This window comes from Meleagris gallopavo, chromosome 5 (assembly GCF_905368555.1).
Source record: "Meleagris gallopavo chromosome 5, MGAL_WU_HG_1.1, whole genome shotgun sequence".
NCBI classification, from domain to species: Eukaryota; Metazoa; Chordata; class Aves; order Galliformes; family Phasianidae; genus Meleagris; species Meleagris gallopavo.
Window position 1 is genome coordinate 16,721,195 of NC_139408.1, and position 20,135 is coordinate 16,741,329.

Consider the following 20,135-nt stretch of genomic DNA (forward strand, 5'->3'; position numbering starts at 1 on the left):
AGCCTGAATTTGGCAGTTCTCATCCAAACAGTGACTGTACATCCAAAACTGACAGCCAATTTATAAAATTCTACTTCAGAGGTGGATGTTTGTTTTAAAAACAAAACAGAACAAAAACACTGTAGAAGAACTTTCTTTTACAAACAGAACTGATGTCTTGAAAGACAGAACAAAGACTTGATCACAATATGCGGAGGAATACTGACCGTGTGAAGGTATTTTCATTGCAAATATACACTATTAGACTATTTTGACTTTTTTTTATTGTTGATACGAATAAAAAATAAAGCAATTTGCAAACAAGGGCCTTGAAAATTTGATAGTGAAATGGGCCTCTGAATATATTTTGTGTATACAAAGTCTTTATGAATTACTGTAATTACAATAGATATAGAGCCAAACCTTAAAAATAATTGACAAGGGTAAAGATGGAAAACAGAACTACGTAACTCTTGCTAGTGATAAAGATAAATCAAGAGCTGCAGACCTTTTGAAATATGAGCCCTCATAAAACACTGGTCATTTATATCTATTTTGCCAAAACCCTGAGAATACCAAACCTTGTCCTTTATTTTGAATGTTTAGCTGGAGGTTTCATGAAAGCTGTCAAAGTCTTAGGATTAACAGCTGGAATGAAAAGGAAGTAGCTTCTAGACCAAAACCTGCAGGCAACAAGCTAAGAACATAATAATAAAAAAAGACACGATGGCTAAGAATGTCTAATTTCACTGTAATGGGAAATGACCCAGATGTGTAACCAACCTAGCCAAATGGTCCACAACTAAACAAGCACCTCATTTCCACCAAAATAACAAGGAGGAAAGAAAAGTGAAGACAAATCTAAACAAGGGGGAGGGGAAAGGTATGCAGAAAAGGCTATGGATTGGGAAATGTGATCTCCTAAGAAAGTAACACTAAACTTCCCAAATTGCACTGTCTGTAATTCTTTGATCAGAGAAAGGGAGTCCTATCTCTGGGTGCACTGCTTGCTCACATTCTGACCTTTAAATGCAGCATACCTCTTTTCTTATCTACATTACAAGTAGTAAAAAGGAAGAGATTACTGCCCAGATGTGGGAAGGTTTTCATTAGGTTCAGTAATGCACTCTGACCCTTCGGATGGCAGAGCCAAAAATACAAAAGGAAATGAGGGCACATGCACATACGGTTTGTGAAACTGAGCCAAATACTTCATACTACTCCAGCTGAGTGACAGGAGCTTGTATGGTCGAAGAATCCTCTCACTTCAAATTGACATCTCTTGCAGTCTGACAGAGCTGTGGAATATGAATTTATGCTACTATATGAATAAGACTGTGTTAATAGAACTTCAAATTACCAAAACCAAACTTTGGGGCTTAAAGAATTACCAGGCTTGAGGTTGTCTGTTGAATATCAGTTGGGTCTGTTTGTATGGATGCAATAGGACGCAGGCTCTCCAGGGACAGATTCACATAGATCTATTCGTATGGAAAGTTCAGCTAAGGTTGTATGGCCAAGCTTAAACCTGACTTTTCGGGCTGTCTGAACTTCAAGAGATCGATTTTGCTGTCTCACTCTTTTGTGTTTCTGGAAGCTATTTTGTAATCTCTTACTTTAAAAGAAGGGAATCATATAAATAAAACTTCTACCCATTGCATCCTGAGATTACCACAGGCTCACTAGCATGGCTTGAACAATCCAGTTAGTTGCAGGTACTGGGTTTGATCTGAAGATCTAATTTGACCTATTCTCTAGCTCTGCCTGTCATCATCTTCTCCAACTAATATTCTTCCATTTCAGGATTTTCTGAATGTTCTCAACAATATCTATAATCCACATAATGAGTAAAAAATGTAATAAACTAAGCTTTATAACAAAAAACGCTACTTGTCCCATCACGTGTTTGGAAACTGATCTTTTTGAGTTATTTTTCAATGTCCACAGGCAGGATCAGACATCTCAGAGAACATGGCGGCAGTTGAAGGTGAGTCTCACCAGCACAAATACCCTAAAGTCATACCCAGGGTTTGTCAATCTGTGAATATTTTGATGGGGCTCAGTTCTCCTCCTTATTTTTTAAAGTATGAAGAAATATTGAGGCAGAAGGAAGACCAAGGCGTACCCTGTTTGCTTTAAGGTATTATATTTACAGGAATAATTATTTTTAATTATGTTACCAGAACTTTTCTAAAAATACAGCTCGGTAGACTTGATTATTGTAGGGAAATCCCTACGATGCTATTTGTCTCATTTTTTTTTTTTCTGTAGTGTCATGTTCCACTGTTAATCTATTCATAGTCATGACAATGTATTTTTTTGTTTGATTGTAGAGTGTATGGAAAAGAAAACGTCACTTAAATGATGTGATGCCTGATGTGACACTCTGGTGTGATGCTACATTTTATCCGGTGAGTGTGACACATAGTAAAATTTAAGTTGAAAAAATAAAACCTCATTGACTGTTAAAACTAACTCTTAAATTCTGGCTGTCATATAAATAGTACTAATTTCTTATCATTTTTTCAGGGTTTCTTCAGAGGCATTTGGAAGAAACAAGTGTGTTCTTCTATTGCTCACATGTAGAGTAGTTCAGTTTCCTCAGAATTATCAGTAGGAGAGGTCAATATAGAGGCTGCTCTAAATATACAAGGTCAACTCAAAAAAAAAAAAAAAAAAGATATTAACATACAAGATACATACTTAAGAATCTGCACTGATAATGTATTCTGAGGTATATTTTAGCCTCGTCTACCTTTCTAGGACTGAAGAGAGAACTAACTTATATATGACAGTTTGTATATTGTTCAAGTTTGCATGTGCAAGTACTATATATATGTGCAATTCATTCAGAACACTTAAGTTTATTTATCTGAAGTTCTTGTGCAATAAAATAAACAAAATAAGAAATTAAATGAACTTTTTTATTTTTTCTTCTACGAATTCATAGCTTGAAAATAACTCTCTTAAGAAACTTTTGTTTAGGAGCTTGGCACAAGCAGCCTGAAAACCACTGCAATATAATTTTATCTATACCGTAAGAAAACATGATCAGAAACAAACACATGAGCAATCTAAGCAGTATGGTGTAAGACGTCTGGGACAGGTTCCCAGAGAGCTTTATGCATCTTCCTGATCTGCAGTTAACAGTGAAGAGGGTGTAATTTTATCCTGTCTTCTCTAATCGAACTTTATTTTATACAGATACTCCAAGAAATAAAATATAATTTGATATTTTTGAGCTGGAAATGGTAAGCAGCAACATGCTGCTTTATGTTAATAATGAACAACTACAGCCCAGACAAACTTCAGCATCCTTCGAGCTTGTCGAAAACTGGCATCCTCTGAATTTGGCAGAGGCAGAGCAGTGCCACCTAGGCAGAAGGTGCTCCTTTCTGCAGCAGAAAGCATCTCTGTGAGAGACAATATTCAATAGAGCCCAAGAATATGGTAACTCAAGACTTGAGGTTGGATTTTGAGGATCCCACTGTGCTTAGAGCATGGTGTCAGCTCTAAGACAGATTCTCTAGTCCTCTACGGCAAGATTAACAGTCCCATAGAGGTGTTTTGGAACTGCTGCTTGTGTTGCCTCTGGGTCTCTCAACATGGATGTTTCCCCGTGATGGAAGTGAAATGATTTGAGTTAAAACAAACCAACCAACTAAAAAAACCCAAAAAACCAGCCTAAGGAATAACATCCAAGGTCAGGCAGGACAGGGCTCTGAACACCTGATCTAGTGTAGGTGTATCTGTTCGTTGCAGGGGAGTTGGACCAGATGGCCTTTAAGGGTCCCTTCTGACTCAAACAATTCTATGACTTTATTAAAGCAATGGATTGACTATTTTTAAAGTTCGTTTTTGTAACTGAGGGAGGAAGAACAGTGGCTCTTTTATGGTGGCAGACTAACAGCCCTGGGAATACTCTGTTCCTCTCCTGCTTGGTACAGAGTGCATTTGAAGAGATAATAACAGCGTGCAACGTATCATAGCTTTATGATCACCCATCAGCTTTGGGGAGTCTGCAGAATAAAAGGCCCCCAGACTGGACAAGGTTGAAAGGTTGAGGCTATAACCAGACTTTTTGTTCCTGAGATGGCCGGAGCCATTACTGAACAACAGACAACTGTGAATAGATGTTGGGCATCTTTGCTTTGCTGCTGCTCGCTTGTTCAAGGATACTCTTGTCCTCCTTCTGCCCCTTCTACATTTGACAAGTTTGCCTTCAGCAGATATGACAGGCACTGGTGGGGGTCACTGGCCCAATTCCACATTTCCACACTTGGCTTGCTCCAAGTTCACTGGCCTGAACTAATGTCTCCAATGGAGGTCGTACTACTGAACATTATGAGTTTTTATATATTAAACATGCATTAGTGGTTCTACCCCGCTTATCTGACAGCTGTAGAAAAATAAAGAAAATTCAGTTTGAACTTTAAAAAGCAGGGCTTAATTTATGTCCAGTACTTTTGTTCCCCACTTTCTTTTTCATTTGCCAATTGCAAAGCTCAAGGGAGATAATAAAATGGAGGAGCTGCTACTTTATACTTCCACGTGCTTCCAAGTGCTTGTGCCTTACTGGGTGAGCTAAAGCTAAAACTAGGAAAAGAGTTTTCAGATGGAAATTTGATTAAACAATGCAATCATCTGTCCCACAATCTGTTTTTTTTATAAGGAAAGTATTTTTTTTTTTCCAGGGGGAATTTTCTTTCAGAGGGTTTTGTATGAAAAAGCAGACGTCATGAATACTGATGGGCAGGGCTCAGTGTTTTGTTATTTCTGTATAACAAAGACAAAACGCTTTAATAAAATCAGAAAACACAGATGTTACTTTAAGTATATTTTGCATCTTTTATTTATTTATTTTTTTTAAAGTTGGGAACAATCTTTCCTTCAGACGGACAATAGCAGCTCATGACAGGCAAAATTAGCAGCTGGAAACTTTGCCAAAAAATTAGACTTTTTACTTTGTTGTTATTGTTTGGATTTTCTTAGATGGTGAAAGGCATGCTTGAAGGAAGAGGCATGTTTGAATTGAAAGCCCTTGCTTCTCATTTTCAGTATAGTGTGACTGGATTTCAGTTTTTATAAACAGTTTAAAATGGGAAAATGCTCAGCTCTGTGTTTAGAAATTGCCCTATTGTATTTTTTCTCTTTAATGTCTGAGAACTTTAGAGAAAAGCTCTTCTGGTTTGATAATATGTACTTCTCACATTGATTTCAAGATATCACATTTTTATGGTGAAAATAATTAATCAAAGTTTCTGTATGTCATAGGAAAAGACAGCGTTTATCAGAAAGCTGGAGATGATACCTTGTCGCTCAGACTCATGACTAAATAATGAACACAGTGAACTAATTTCATTCCTGTTTACTCAGTAATTTTGACAGCTGCCCTCAGAGTGCCCAGAACTGAGAGGGAGTGTGGTTGGCCAGCATAGAGTATGGGTCTTTTGGTTATGTTCTCTTTTGTTCTTTCAGGATGTAAGCTCTTCAGAGGAAGGATTACACCTCTGGATCCACACTGTATATAAGAAATTTTGGGGAAAACTGAGAAAATTCATCCTCTAACACTGGAAGACAATATTACTTTCAAAACAAATTATTAGCATTTGGGATATCTGGCTTCTTTTCTCCAAATCATCTGTGACTTTAAGCAAGTCATTCAGCTAAAAATGTCTTTTAAACATACGGCAGTGGAAGGGAACACTTTGAAATGGTAACAACTTTATTGCAGAGTAACATTGACACAACCTAAATGCACATAAGTGTAAAAATTGAAGAAGAAATTATGCTGTAATTGGAAGAGAAAATACTGCTGTCTTCATTCCTTTTCAAAAGGTAAACCATGTTATATTTTTGTGTCAAACTACCTCGTGTGTAAATTTTCCCAAAGGAGGTATGCTAACTGAAACAATGTAATTCAATGAAAAATAATAGATTTTATTTTGAAGAAAATTCCCTGAAATACTTCATGATTTCAAGTCTGCAATTGCTGGAAAAACATGTCATTTTTGACAATTATTGACCAGGTTTTGTTCTATGAGGGGATTTGCTGCTTTAGTGTGGTTCTGTCCTTACTGATATTTGAATTCTTCCAGGATGGCCTGGAGCAGGGCTACTCAGATATTGCTCACTTCATATCTTTTAACCAGTCCTCTAATCTGCTCAGAAACTTCGAATTTCGTTTAGTGATTTTTAAATTCTTTTTCCTGGATTTTCTTCAGCAAATTCACCTGGAGGTATAGAAAATGTTATATTCACAAGGGATATCTATATGCATGTAAATACTATTGTTACTTGCCTGTATGAGCGATTCTATGCAGGAGAACCTAGTTGATGGGGTTTTGCTTCCTTGGGTTATTTATCCAACTATACTGCGTATTAGCAGTAGAGTAGAGACCCTCAACCTAAATGAAAATGGTAGAACTAGCAAGCTGCAATGATGCTCGTATCATTAGCTGGAAAGCTGAATTTTCAAGGAACAGGCTGTTTTTATGGGGTTGTGGGAGAATCTGCATTATTTTTGTCAACAACAACAGAAAAAAAAAAAGAATTTGGGGGGTGGCAGAGGGGCAGGAGGAGGCTTCAATGGAAATGCAAGACAAGGAAAATATTATTTTGCCTAGGAAAATATCTTGTATGCAGAAAGTATAGTACTTGCTACTGTGAGAAACAGTGGTGCTGAGGTTTCTGGCCTTTCACAGTTTTTTAATAAGGACCATTCCCTATCTCTTCTATTTGGAAGCATTACTGAACACTTGCAAGTGCGCACGAGCAAGTGGAGCAGAAGAGCCTAATTAAAATTACAGAGATTTCTTTATAACAGCAAATGTTGTTTTAACGATACAGTTACAAGTCACAAAGAAATCAGAGCAGACGCACCAAGTTTTATACATTTTTGGCAAAGTAAGTGGGAAACTGTGTGCAGAAGTGAGGTCAACAGATGGGATGGAAGAAGAGAGGTGCAGGAGGGGAAGAAAACTACACACCCGTGTACTAAAACCAAAAATGCCCCCCCAAGTCTCAAACAATCAGACAAAGAGAACTGAAGAGATAAACCTTGGAAGAAACAGATTTTTTAAACAAAGTTTGCCAAGTAAGCAAACTTTTTTTTTTGGAAGGCAGATGCAAAGTGCCTTTTCAGTTCATTTTGGATAGAAACAAGTGAACACATGCTGGGCTTTAATAAATCTTGGCATAACTACAATAGGCAAACTCAGACCTGTGCTGGATTTTGGTGAATGTTACCAAGCCTTTTTGTGTTCTTCCTTCTCTTCTGCTTTGGAAAAAAAGTAAATCAGTGGTATACAGAACTGTATTTCCTTCATCCTGCGTAAGGACAGAAACAGGGCAGGTAGATTGCATTCATAACATCTATGGAATATCTAGTATTTTGAAATCTACTATTTTCAGTTTGGGACCGGGAATCAGAATTCAGCAGTTCAAAAACTTATCCCTGTCTTGGTAGATGGCCCTTGGGCAAAACTTAGTTAAGTTTACAACTTCAAAATTCACTGTACAGAGTGAACTAATACCTTACCCTCTTATCTTCTCCTAAGTTCATTCTCAGAGTTTCAGCTCCTAAATTTCATTCTTAAGTTCCTTCTTCAGCTGCTAGTTAATCTAATTTTCACAAAACCCAAGATATAGAAAAGATATATCCTCTGTGAATCTTGTTTTCCCTTTCATAAAACAAGATAGTCTAGTTGCTGATACTTCATTTTACTTTTACTATTTTTGGTCATTATTTTCTTTGCTCTAGAAAAGCACAGTGATATTTCATAACAAGTTTGCATAACTATGTAGTTCTGTCTTGTTTGCTATCATTTCTTCTCACCCTCCCAGAATTATACTGTCTGTTGCTTATTTTGATGATTTTTTTTTAAAGACAGAGATCAGGAGTGAAATCTCAGCGCTGTCAAAACCAGTGAAAACAAATTCAGTCTTTAGAAGAATCAGGATTTTATCTCAAATCTCAGTAAGTCATAATAATAATTGTTAACATGTATAATGCTCTGATTCTTGCCAAGTATTCTGAATAAAGACTTAATGCGTTTGGTAAATCTGGGGTTTGCTAGAATCAGGCTATTACAACTTCATCTAACAAGGACAGAATGCTCAGGGGGAATATTATCCTAACTGCAGATATGTTGACTTTGGTGAGCCTTATGACACATCACATATTTATAACAAGCCCTAAAGTTTCATCAAATACACACTTGGCAAATTCCTGCCAGTCCATTTTTCTGGGCTGCCATAACCTTTTTGGAGATATGTTTTAACACAGAGAATATTTTTAACTTATGAATTTTACTCTTCCAGCAGTTGGATTTTGTACAAATCCTGTCGTACATGAATCAAAGCAATCGAGATCACAGACAGTGCAAACAGGGAATGTCTGACACATGAATCTTCCTTTCTTAGAAGAAAAGGCTTTCAAAATTCTTGCTGTTGTACATGGATTTGCAGCTTATGGAAGCTGAAGGTAACACTGAAAGCCAGAGGAATTGCCTTAGTTGAAAGGAGTTTTTCTTCTGAGCTAAATCATAGAAACATTAAGTTTGGAAAGACCACGGAGATCATCTAGTCCAGCCATTAGCCCATGCCTGTGTTGGATTGGACTGCTCTAAGACCATGTCCCTTGGTGTCGCATCTGCCCTTTTCTTGAACATCTCCAGGGTTGGTGACTCTACCACCTCCCTGAGCAGCCTGTTCCAGTGCCTCACCACTTATTCTGCTTTGTTGCATGGCTGCGGCTTAGCTTTTTCTTAATGATGTTTTCATATGAGATCATAATTTTCTCTGTTCAATTACCTATGAATATTCATCTTTTGGAGTAACTTGGAACAATCATATTAATGTCAATGGTCCCATTTGCTGAAGGTGAATGCTTTGATGTATCTGTAGATGTATGAAAAGCATCTGCTTTTCCATGCACTGGGGCACAGACAGGATATACTCCAAAATGGAACATATTTTTCCACCTCCACAATCCCTTGAAAGATCTGTGAAATTCATGTCTGGGGAAACTATTTTGTTAACGTGTGCTGTAGACTTACCAGTGTGAACCTGTGTCATGGAAAGTCCAATCTTCTCACAGCCAGTGCAGGTAACTGAACATCCTTAACTTTGTTACTGTGGTTTAAATTTATCTTGAGCCTTTGTTTCTGTATGGTATGGACAGCACCAAACCATACATGTGATGTCTGGTATAAAGCAGAATGTATCCTTTAATCAGGATAACATTAAGACTTTCGTGAGAACTGAGAGAAAAAATGTTTCTCATTCTCTCCCTGTTCTGAAGCTGTCGATGTGCACGTGTGATCAGTGGGCATCAATCTATGAAATGATTATTTGTGGAGGAGAAAAGGTAAAATTATAAATAACTTGAAAGCTGTTTGAGGACTAGAAACAAAAAGTCAGATGAGAGTTTAGAGACCTGATTTTTTTTTTTTCTTTCCATTTCTTATTAATTTGAAAAGGGGAATAATCATAAATAGCATTTTGCAGGAAGAAAAGTACCTCTTGTACAGTCTTCGGTACCCACATTAGACCATGCATTGCTGATGAGGCTCTTGCCCCTTGTAGATTTCCTACTGCGATCAGTCACAAGCAAGATCACTACTAATTTCTAGGCCAAAAAAAGATTAACTGACTGGGACTTAAAATATTCATAATTACTTTAATTAGTAGATTGAGTGAATAGAATTGAAATACTTCCTTCTCTGACTGTGATCTATTTGTGTTAGGTGGGTACACTTGGCTTTTCTACTGTCCAGGCTACTTGTAACTTGTAGTCACTTTTCTATGATTGGACATTAACCAATTAATGCAGGTAACTACTTGTTTTTCATTGAAAGGGTTCATTCAGGTGTAATTTTCATGCTCTATTTTAGACATACAGACCTAGAGGTCAGATATTCTTTACCAAAAAGTATTGGCAGCTGATGGAGTTAGACAAATGTAGTCTGCAATGACAGAAAATGGAGGGGAAGTACAGTCTATTTGTTACAGTATTTGTTCAGCATGTCAAATTATCTCTTAGCAAAATTCACGTATTTCACCAAATGTGTTGAATGAACAAGAGTTAAATGTGACTTCGAACCCTTTCCCACACCTTTCATATTACACTGAACCTCTTGCTCTCACTTTGAGACAGCTCAAACATTGTGCCTATTTTTCCCTCTGGAGTGAGGTGGAAATACTCTACAGAAACTGCTTACAAAGGCAGCACTTGCACCAGAGGGATGCTGTGCTTGAGTAAATTTACAAACGGGAGCTACTTGTGAACTCCTGACTCATTTAGAGCTCCTCCAGATGGTGTACTGCACTCTGCTATGAGCTGAACACCATATTCTTCTTGTTTTTCCCACATTACAGATTTCTTCCTTATCTGTTTCTTCGCCGTCCTTTGCTTGGGCCCTGGTTCTGTGTACAAATCTTACCTGAAAATACAATTTGAAGACAAATTGTAAATTTTTTTCTATGTAACTCTACCTTTGTATTTGTGAGCACGTCTGGATATCTTTGTGTGATGTAGAAAGTTTACCAGAATGAAATTAAGGGATTACATATGAGATATGTTATTAATGATGCTCCAAACATCCCTACACGATTCTTCAGCTCATTGCTATTGTTTTCTATTTTATTTACAGGGTATATTTTGGGAACAGCTATAGAAAATTAATATGCATCGACACACGTAATACAGAATGGATGGTAAAACACCATAATGAAATCATACGGACGAAGACTGCAATCTGATGTGTGGGTTTCACAGTCAGGCATGTAGAAAGTAAATGTAATTCTGAGTATCCTGTGTGCTGTTACTCTTAGGTAAGTGTTTTGACTCTTGCATGTGAAGGCACTTAAATACAGTTACTACTTAATGAATGATATGTCTGCTTCTCTTTCAAAGTAAGAGTTTCCATTTCAATACTGGCAATGAAACTAAGGTATAAAATCTGAGAGCGTGGGGGAAGTCAGAGCAGAGTAACTCTCCTTGAGAGGAAATGTTGAGGAGTGGAGATATGGATGGATATGGAAAGCAGTGATAAGAAAACAGACAGCGTACGACTTGAGCTGTTATATAAAAAGAACTGTACTTTCTTAGGCTCTGAAGGAAAAATTACGGAATAAAATAAGTTGGCCTTTTGCCTCTTGAACTTGTTAGTATCCAGTTATGATGTCAAGTGCAACACTAACTTGAGAGATCTTAGCTGAATGATATTGTCACTTTCTGTCTTCTTTTTTTCCCCCGCTCTCTTGGGAAAGTATTTTGTTTTTGCTGATTTGTATCTATTAGGAACAAATGGCTGCAGAGAGTGTTGACAAGGATCCAGATGACAGTTCTGATAGTTATGGGGAGGCTCACAGCATTACAGAAAGGCAACCAAAGCTCTGGGCAGCAAATCTGGATTTGGGAAGGGAAAATCCTAGAGTATTTCTGGGCTAATGTCTGGAAACATTCAACCTGTGATGATATCATATGTCATATCTAACAGGTCAGTCCTGGATATATATTATCATTTACCATTCTGCAAACTTCTGTCTCTGAACAGCCTGGAACTATTGAATGGTGAGGGAAGTGTTCCTAATTCTGCTTTTAGAGTATTACTTATTTATAGAAGGTGATCAATTTCACTATTTTATGTGTCCCCATGTAAATTGAGGCAACTGCAAATTCTGTACTCCATCAGCAAAGAACAGTAATATCCTTTGCTTTGCATTTGTCTGGAGTTGAGTCTGGCACAAGTGGGCACAACTTCAGAGATGGGTTCAAAAAAACACTCAGATTATGACAGTTCTTCATGAAAGTTATGTTTTTATTTACATGCTAATGACAGTTCTGTCTGGAAATGCTCGTATGTTTTGCCAGGTACCCTGATACCTGGTAGCTATTCTGTCATTCCACCAATTGTTAGCGGATTGCTGCCAAGTTGTTTCTCTTTTGTTTTGAAAGAGATAAAAATAAAATGGGCTGGACCTTGATCAAGAAATGATTTTAGATACAGCTTGGCAACAGAAGTGACCCTCAGCAACATTTTCCATTGTACAGTCACTTTTTTTCTTAAGCGGGCAGTATGATAAATTGCTGAATTCAGGTCAGACAGCTTAAAGTGCAGAACAAAAACAATGACACCATGGAAAATAAAAAGGGTGTCCAGCATTGTGAGTTTAAATTTAAATCCATCTCTCTCAGGAAGCAGACTTTTGCAACAAAGATGGAAACACCTCAGAGGAATATGTCTTCAGCCTAATGAGAAGGAATACCTTTCAAGTTCACTAAGGAAAGAGGGATAAATCATTTCTTCTGAAAAATGGACGAATGAGAACTGATTTTTCTTCACCTCTCTCCCTTTATATAGCAATAATTCGACTGTGTCTGATTAATATATTTTTTGTTGTTGTTTCTTACAAGTTTTCTAACTATTTTCTATTTTTTTAAAGGTTAACATGACAGCAGTAAAATCAACTGCCTCTTTATCTATATCTCGGTCTCACAGAATAAGGGATGCTAGGAATGGGCTCAGAATGGTGGATCACTGCCTGTTTAGTACAGGTCTGTGACAATTTCATGGGATACCTCAGAAAATCTTATTGGACGCTTACCAACATTCTTAGAAGTAGGGTGCTTAGATCCTCTTGAATATAACAGGGTTTAGGAATCTTTTGATAATGTCAGATGTCCAAATGTCTGCGTAAATTTAACCACTAGTTTTTAACCCACTAAAATCGACAAAAGCTATGGCACTGCAAAATCTTTGTTGACATGATTTTGGGCCCTTAAGTGTGTCATGAAACTGAGACCGGGCTGTTTAATCATGAACGTGGTTTTGAAAAGTTTGTCTTGAATGTCAGTATACTTTGCTCCTGAGAGAGATATCGCTGCTATCAAATATCTCACAGTCTTGTCAATATTTGACATATAAATGTTACTTACTTGTGTTCAGCATCTTCATGGAATCATAGAATCATATGAGTTGGAAGGGACCCTTAAAGGTCACCTAGTTTAACTCCCCTGCAACTAATAGGGACACATCTATCCTCTGTAATGTTAATTGAAATATTGGAAGATATGCTTACAAATGTGGCTGTTTTAAAAAGTATGGAAATAATGTAAATATGTAAGTAATTATGAATTTACTTGATCAAAATATGCACATTTAGTTATTGAGTCCTCTCTTCCCAACCCACCTTCTTCATGATTTTTACTGCAATTTTTGGAACAATTTCCTCTATACCAAGATTTTGTTTGTGGTGAAACATATGAAAATTGAATACAAAATTCCAAACACTCTTACAGTACAGTGTTTTGGTGGAAGACTTAAATCCCTGCTGTGTGGTGTGGTAAAATGCCTTCTATCCTATTTGTCCCTTCTTCTACGCTTAATAACATGACAAACTCATGACCAATTTACTTTTCACTGGCACATTGTGATTTTCTAGGATTTTTGTTCCAATTGAACAACGAAGTTTTAGACAATGTCTTGGAGTTACAAGTTAGAGTGACCATCTGGGGGGCTGAAAGAGTCATTAAGTTTCCATGTCCCTTCCACCCATTGTCTTCCTTTAGACAACCCATAAGGATTCCAGTTAGCAACTGAATGTAACGCTGGGTGATTTTTTGTGTCATGGAAACACCTGTCTGCTGAAAAGAAAACTGAGGCTTCCAACTTATCTTTTTTAAGTAGCATTGAACTGTCAGTTGGGAGCAATGTTTGCTCATAGCAATCTGGAACAGACAGCTTCACATCTATGAGCAAAACCTGAAGTATGTGGTTGCCTGAGCAGCCTGTTTGTTTGGGGAAAGCAGGTTAGCATACAGCAAAATTTTCTTTATCAGGTCATGGAATAGCACTGGCATAGCTTTGAACTTTGAGGGCTATAATTCTAATGCTCTCTTTCTACAGAATTCTCACCTACACCCAACTTAGCTTTTTTATGGAGTGCATTTATCTGGTGTGGATTAAGGTGTGCCAAGAACAATAAGGGCCAAAATGCGTCTTTCCCTTCAGAGGGATCCCACCTTCAGGTTTGTTAGCTGATTTCATAATTAAGTGGCAAACTTAAAGTGTTAGAGAGAAATGTATTTTATTTATGTTTTCACATTTGTGTTTCCTATTAAAGTCTGATTTGTTTCCCTCCTTGAAGATCAGAAAGATACTTTGCATTCAGTATCTATATTGCTGATTTGCTCAATCATGCTGATTGGCATGTCAGTAGTGAATTGCAGTGTTTTTAATGAATCCTCACTAACTAATCCTCCTTCCATTTTTCTATTCAATTGTTCTAATTTTGCAGTTTTGTCCTAAAATCTTGTTCATGTTTACGAAAGTTGCACTCTACTGCAGTGACAGCTGTATTTCAGGAACTGGTTTCCCTATCGTTTTCTGGTGTATAATTTCCTAAGGAGCTTGAAATCAGGGAAATAAATTTGGCATTTTTTCTACAGCACCCACATGACTCCAGGCCCTCTGTGGAAATGATATATTCTGTTTCCCTGCCCAAAGGGCTTCTCAGCAACTTTTAAGAGTCGTGTAGAAGAGCAGTGGAAATCATAAAGGGTAGTGGAATCAGAAAGTAGTATGGAATACGTGGAGATGAACAATTCTGCTGTAATTATTTCCTTTGACTGATTAGTTCAGATATACAAACAGGTGCATCAGAAATAATGTCCCGCAGAAACAATTATTATGAGGGCTGCTCTGAGATGAATGAGTCCTGTTTTATGATTTTTGCCCACAGTGTCAGAGGTGGATTTGGTGGTACAATAATAGAGGTTGAATCTTTCTGCAAGTATTACATTACATTTTGTTGGTATCTGTTGTTGGCAACAGATGGCAGCAGAGGGGCAGTCTGACAAAATGGAGTCAGACATGGACATGTATCCAAAGCAAAGGTGAAATCCTCCATGTAGAAACAACAGCACCCCTTGACAATCATCAACAGATGCTGAACATTTATGGAGACCAAACAATGGATGTGTAAACAGTGAGGCAGAGGGTGATGCGTTTCATCATGTGTTTCAGCAGTAGGGACAGTGGGATACCTCTGCTGACTTCTACAAGTGTGTCATGAAAGCTCTTGTTCATCAGTGCCGAAAATGTAGAGCTAATGGTGATGGCTGTGTTTGAAAATTTTGTTTTGTAGCTGAGAATTGGCTGTACTGAATAGTATAGTTGTACTCTTTGTATTGCTTGTAGTTTCCAGGAAAATAAATAGGAGGCATTACTTTTGGAGCCATCAAGTGACTTTTATGAATGTGGTGGGAATGATTAGTGACTGAAGAAAGAAACATGTAATGGAGCAATAGAGAGCAAACAGAAGAAAGAGAAAGTAGTCCTAGTGTATCAAGTTGGTTTGGAATATGTCTATGTTTTAGGTGTATGACCGAATTAGCGAACATTTTATGTTCCAGGACTTCCCGTAAGTTAGGCATATACTGAAGATCAGTTTTGCTAAGTGGCTGCTCTAATTTTACAGTGAGTCCTTTGAAATATATTCTGGCTAAGATTGGAAGAAATTAGGCTTAGATAGGCAGAAGAAAAGAAACTGAGATTTGAGTCACATTTTTCCAGTTTTTGAACAAAAAGCAACAGCCCAAGTTTTAATATTTTTCCTGCCTTGTTCCAGCTGTGAGTTGTGTTGTCAGCCTCTAAACTGACAGATTTAACACAGTGCATGGCATTTGACCCTTAATGCCAGCAGAAGTAAATAGGCAGTGGAAAGCTTGCAAATTTCCCAGTTTTTAGCCTTTTGTTGTGCAAGGTATCAAGCTTCTTTCTATTTTGTTTTCTTTTTTTTTTTTTTTTAATTATACAGTTTTTGTCTTGGCAAACAGATTTGCATTTACTTCCCCTTTGTAGAATTTGTGTCCACATATGTTATCAGCTATAAAAAGGCAAGAACAGGAAATCTTGTCCTTGACTTACCCAGTAGAATGAAAAAAAAAAAAAAGAAAAAAAAAAAAAAGAAAAAGCTGTTTCCTATGACTTTGTTCTGTTGGTAATTGCTGTTGGTTTCCAAAAGGAGCAGTATCTGTCTTCGGGTCAGGATAGTAAACTGTAGTGTCCTGTCGTAGTCAAGAAAGCACAATTTTTATTTCCTGTGGTGTGAAGTAGAGCGGATATTCCTTCTGACAGCTAACCCTGTGAGCGGGGTTAATGCATTGAATGTGGGCAAGTACAGCAATGAAGACGGAGTGGCATGATGAGAGTAGGCCGCTGTGTTTGAAGGAGGCTGTGTAGCTTGCATTACTGAATCTCAATTTAGAGATTCACAATTTAAAAGTCAATCTTTTGGTCTGGACTAGTTGTTTCAGATCGTGCAAATCTGAATGGTAAGAAAGGGACAGAATCACTTCAAGAGGGTCATTATTACCTGAAATATAATTATTATTACTTAACAACATTTATTGTTGGGTAGAATTATCAAATCATAGAATTGTGTGAGTTGGAAGGAACCCTTAAAGACCATCTGTCATGAACTCCCTGTCATGAACAGGGACACCTACACTAGATCAGGAGCTCACAGCACCGTATTGCCTGACCTGGGATATCTCCAGCAGTGGGGCATCCATGGCCTCTCAGGGCAACCTGTGCCAGTGCCTCCCTGCCCTTATTATAAAAAATTTCTTCCTTATATCCAGTCTAGATCTCCCCTTTTTAGTTTGAAACCATTTCCTCTTGTCGTACCACGACAGACCCCACTAAAAAGTCCATCCTCTCCTTTCTTATAGTCCCCCTTTAGGTACTGGAAGGCCACTACTAGGTCTCCCCTGATAACAGAATGTGAATCTTTCTTTTGAAACTCTTACCTGCCTTGATCGCCTACAATGAGAGCTTAGATGATTGGTCTTTTTGGCTAATATGTGGTTAAATCTTGGTCAGACACATTTTATTCTCCCCAGCCCCTTTTCCTGTTCTGTGAAAAATGGAGAACTGACATTAAAAAATGCTTTGTTAATTGCACATGGCAATGCCTTGCTCTGTTTTTATAATTTTTTGATGAAGCATTGAAGGATTTCAGAGCCTAGCAAGGACTGGGTTGCTTTGTGCTAATGCAGAGGAAAAAATGCTGCCCCATATTTCGCTTCCAGCCTAAATGTGAGAGATGATGGAAGGATGCAGTCTGGACAGTGCTGAAGTGGAATCCCTGCAAGGGGAAAACTTGGGCAGCTGGGCTCAGACAAAGGGTCACAAACTTGTGCTGTAAATATCAGCTCTGCGAACTCTGTCCAGCTTGAGATGCAGGAAAAGCAACTGAATATGACTTTCTGCTTTCAGCTTAGCTGGAACACTGACAGATCCCAGGGACAATAGGATCATACCACATTCATCAGGAAAGCACAAAGCAACGTGAGTTTACCTTAGTGCCTGGATAATAATATTAGTAAACTGTGGAAGGTTAAAGAAAGAGAGGCTGGGGAGAGGAGATAGCAATCTTCTCTCTTGCCTGGTTTATATAAGCAGCACTTCCTTTTGTGTTTCTCTGTTTTCTTGGCTAATGAATTCAAGGCTCTTTGTTTCAGTCTTCTTTAATCATTGCTAATAAGGAAATTGCTCTGTATTCTTTCACTTACACTGCACTACCACTGAGGACACGGAGTATCCAGCTAATATATTCCATGGTTAATTAGCCCTGGAAAAATTTGGATTTGAGCGACTTTTTTTTCCTCTATAGGTAGATCTGATGTGGGGAGTAACTGCTTGAATAAAAAAATGTAGTCTTGTGGCTGCTCCTTTTGGTCCTAGAAAATGAGCAGTAGTGAACTCTGGATCTCTGCGTCCATTTCCCAGTGCCTGACAGTCCATATGATTGAGATGCCTACAATGAATGGTGTAATTTTCTGCAGTGTTTGTTCTGGAGGGAGAATATAATTTTTATATGCCAAGCATCCCTGGAAGATAGCTGTGCTTGTCATTTTTGCATGTAGTTGTCTCATGTCTTCCCAGCAGCACAGACAATATTGTAGTCCGGCTTACTTCACTTACTGTGAATAGGGGAAGAGAAAGAGAGAGATGGTGGCCAATGATGTTAGATGGTGGAACCTTACACCAGCTACTGTTGTCCTGTATATGATCATCTGATGCAGTAGCAGAGTTTGGCTTGCTGTGTTTGTACTGTCTTAAAGAGATGTGTGGCTATTTTGCTTTTTCCTACTCTTTGCTCTAACTAAAAATAGCAACCGTTGTACTGATAGTATTGGTATTAACTTGTTCAAAATTACTTTGAGAACTAAGTAACTAAAGCAGTATTGATCCCAAAAATGGTGCACTTCTACTGTAATAGTGTGCTGATTTCTATTAGTTTATACAGTGCTTGAAATTTTCAAATAAATTGAGCACATAGATAACGTAAAGTGCAGGTACCCAGGAAGTTAAGCAAAACTGCCGCAGAACAAGTGAACAGGGCTCTGAGTGAGCACCCTGATCTAATGTGTGTCCCTGTTCATGCAGGGGAGCTGGACCATATGGTCTTTAGGAGCTCCTTCCAACTCAGACAATTCTATGATTCTATGAGTCTATATCAAACCTCGGCAGTATGGATAACGACAGCACGACTTACTGGAATTAACACAATGAAGGTCTTCATGTAAGAATTAAAATGTATTTCAAAATTTACTGAACACATTCTTCACTACAGCAAGGACTTGTTATGCTCAATTTTTTCCAAGTCTTCTGAACATTAAAATTGCTGTTCTCTTCAGGTAAGCCATCCACCACCCATCAAGAGAAAATGACCTTCAGGTAGATCATTCAGTAGCCATTGAATGGAAAGGCTGTTAATTTAGGTTAGATTGATAATGATGATGTTGTGATAGGTAGCTTCTTACCAAACTCCAAAATATTAAGAGAAATTCAGGTAGTCTTCTTTAGGATAACTCCTTCCATGGAATCTTTTGGTTCCAATTATCTTTCAATTATCCTTACAATTAAAGGTGCTTATAATTGTTCTAGAGTGATTCAGAAGTGTGCAGAGAGACTGAGAGATTTGAATGAGTGTGCTGGATGTGAGTTTAAACACAAAGCTAAACTTAAAGCAGAGCCCTGGTCTTACTGGTGTCTATGGGGTTGCTCATGTACCTGTATTTAAATGGTTCTCATGGGCTGTAATGGATGTGAACATTGGGTCTATGGTCTTGCATACAAGTGATAGAAGCCCCGTACCTGAAGACGCCCAAGATCAGGCTGGACAAGGCTCTGAGCACCTGATCTAGTTCATTGCAGGGGAGTTGGACCAGACGGCCTTTAAAAGTCCCTTCCAACTCAAACAATTCTGAGATTCTGTAGTAAGAAAGAGCCAATAATTTTCTGACTGCCATTCTCCTTTTAAATAACCTATACAATTACAGATTTTTAATCCATAATGTATATCTTTTAGTTTTGTTGGCCATGTTTTACCAACATGAAGTCCAAAACTGAATTCTCAAAGAAATAAGATTAATGAAATTCTGCTTCTATTCCCTGTTGCTATTACTTCAGGTTTTGTAAAATGTGGTTGTTTTGGTACTTGAGGTATGGCATCACTGTGGGTCTATAGCAACTCCCTTGTGCTGGATCAAGTCTTTTTATTTTTCTTTTACAATGGGTGAGATGTGTTTAATTTATTGTAGGAAACTCTTAAAGATGCAAGATCCTTTTTAGAGGCTTCTACAATAGCCGTGAAGCACTTATTTAATCCCATTGAATAGAGGTTAGATTTACTAGCTGGGCTAGACATGATTTTTGTTCAGGAGTCATCTTGGAGTACATCGAAGTTTAAAGATCTTTGCAGAAAAACCATGGAGAAACAAAAGGAGTAAATTTTAAAAGGAACTTTGTCAAGGAGTTTTAGATGTTAAACAGATAGAAAAACCATGGTGGCTTGACTGAAGCGAGCGTTGGGTTAGCAGAATTGTTACAGATCCAGTGAGACATGCTAATGAGGCACTTTAAATGCAAGTTTGATGGAAAAAGGGGCAATTTCATACCGAAGTGCAGCAAGGTTACTGAATCAAAGAAGGTACACTTCAGTTCTGCAAAAGGGAACAATGCTTCATTGTCAGATCCTTTTTCTTTTGACTTTAAACATGTTTTAACTACACTATTTACTAAATTGTACAATGTGGCTTGCCCACTGATTGAGAATTTATGACCAGAAACAAACCTGTT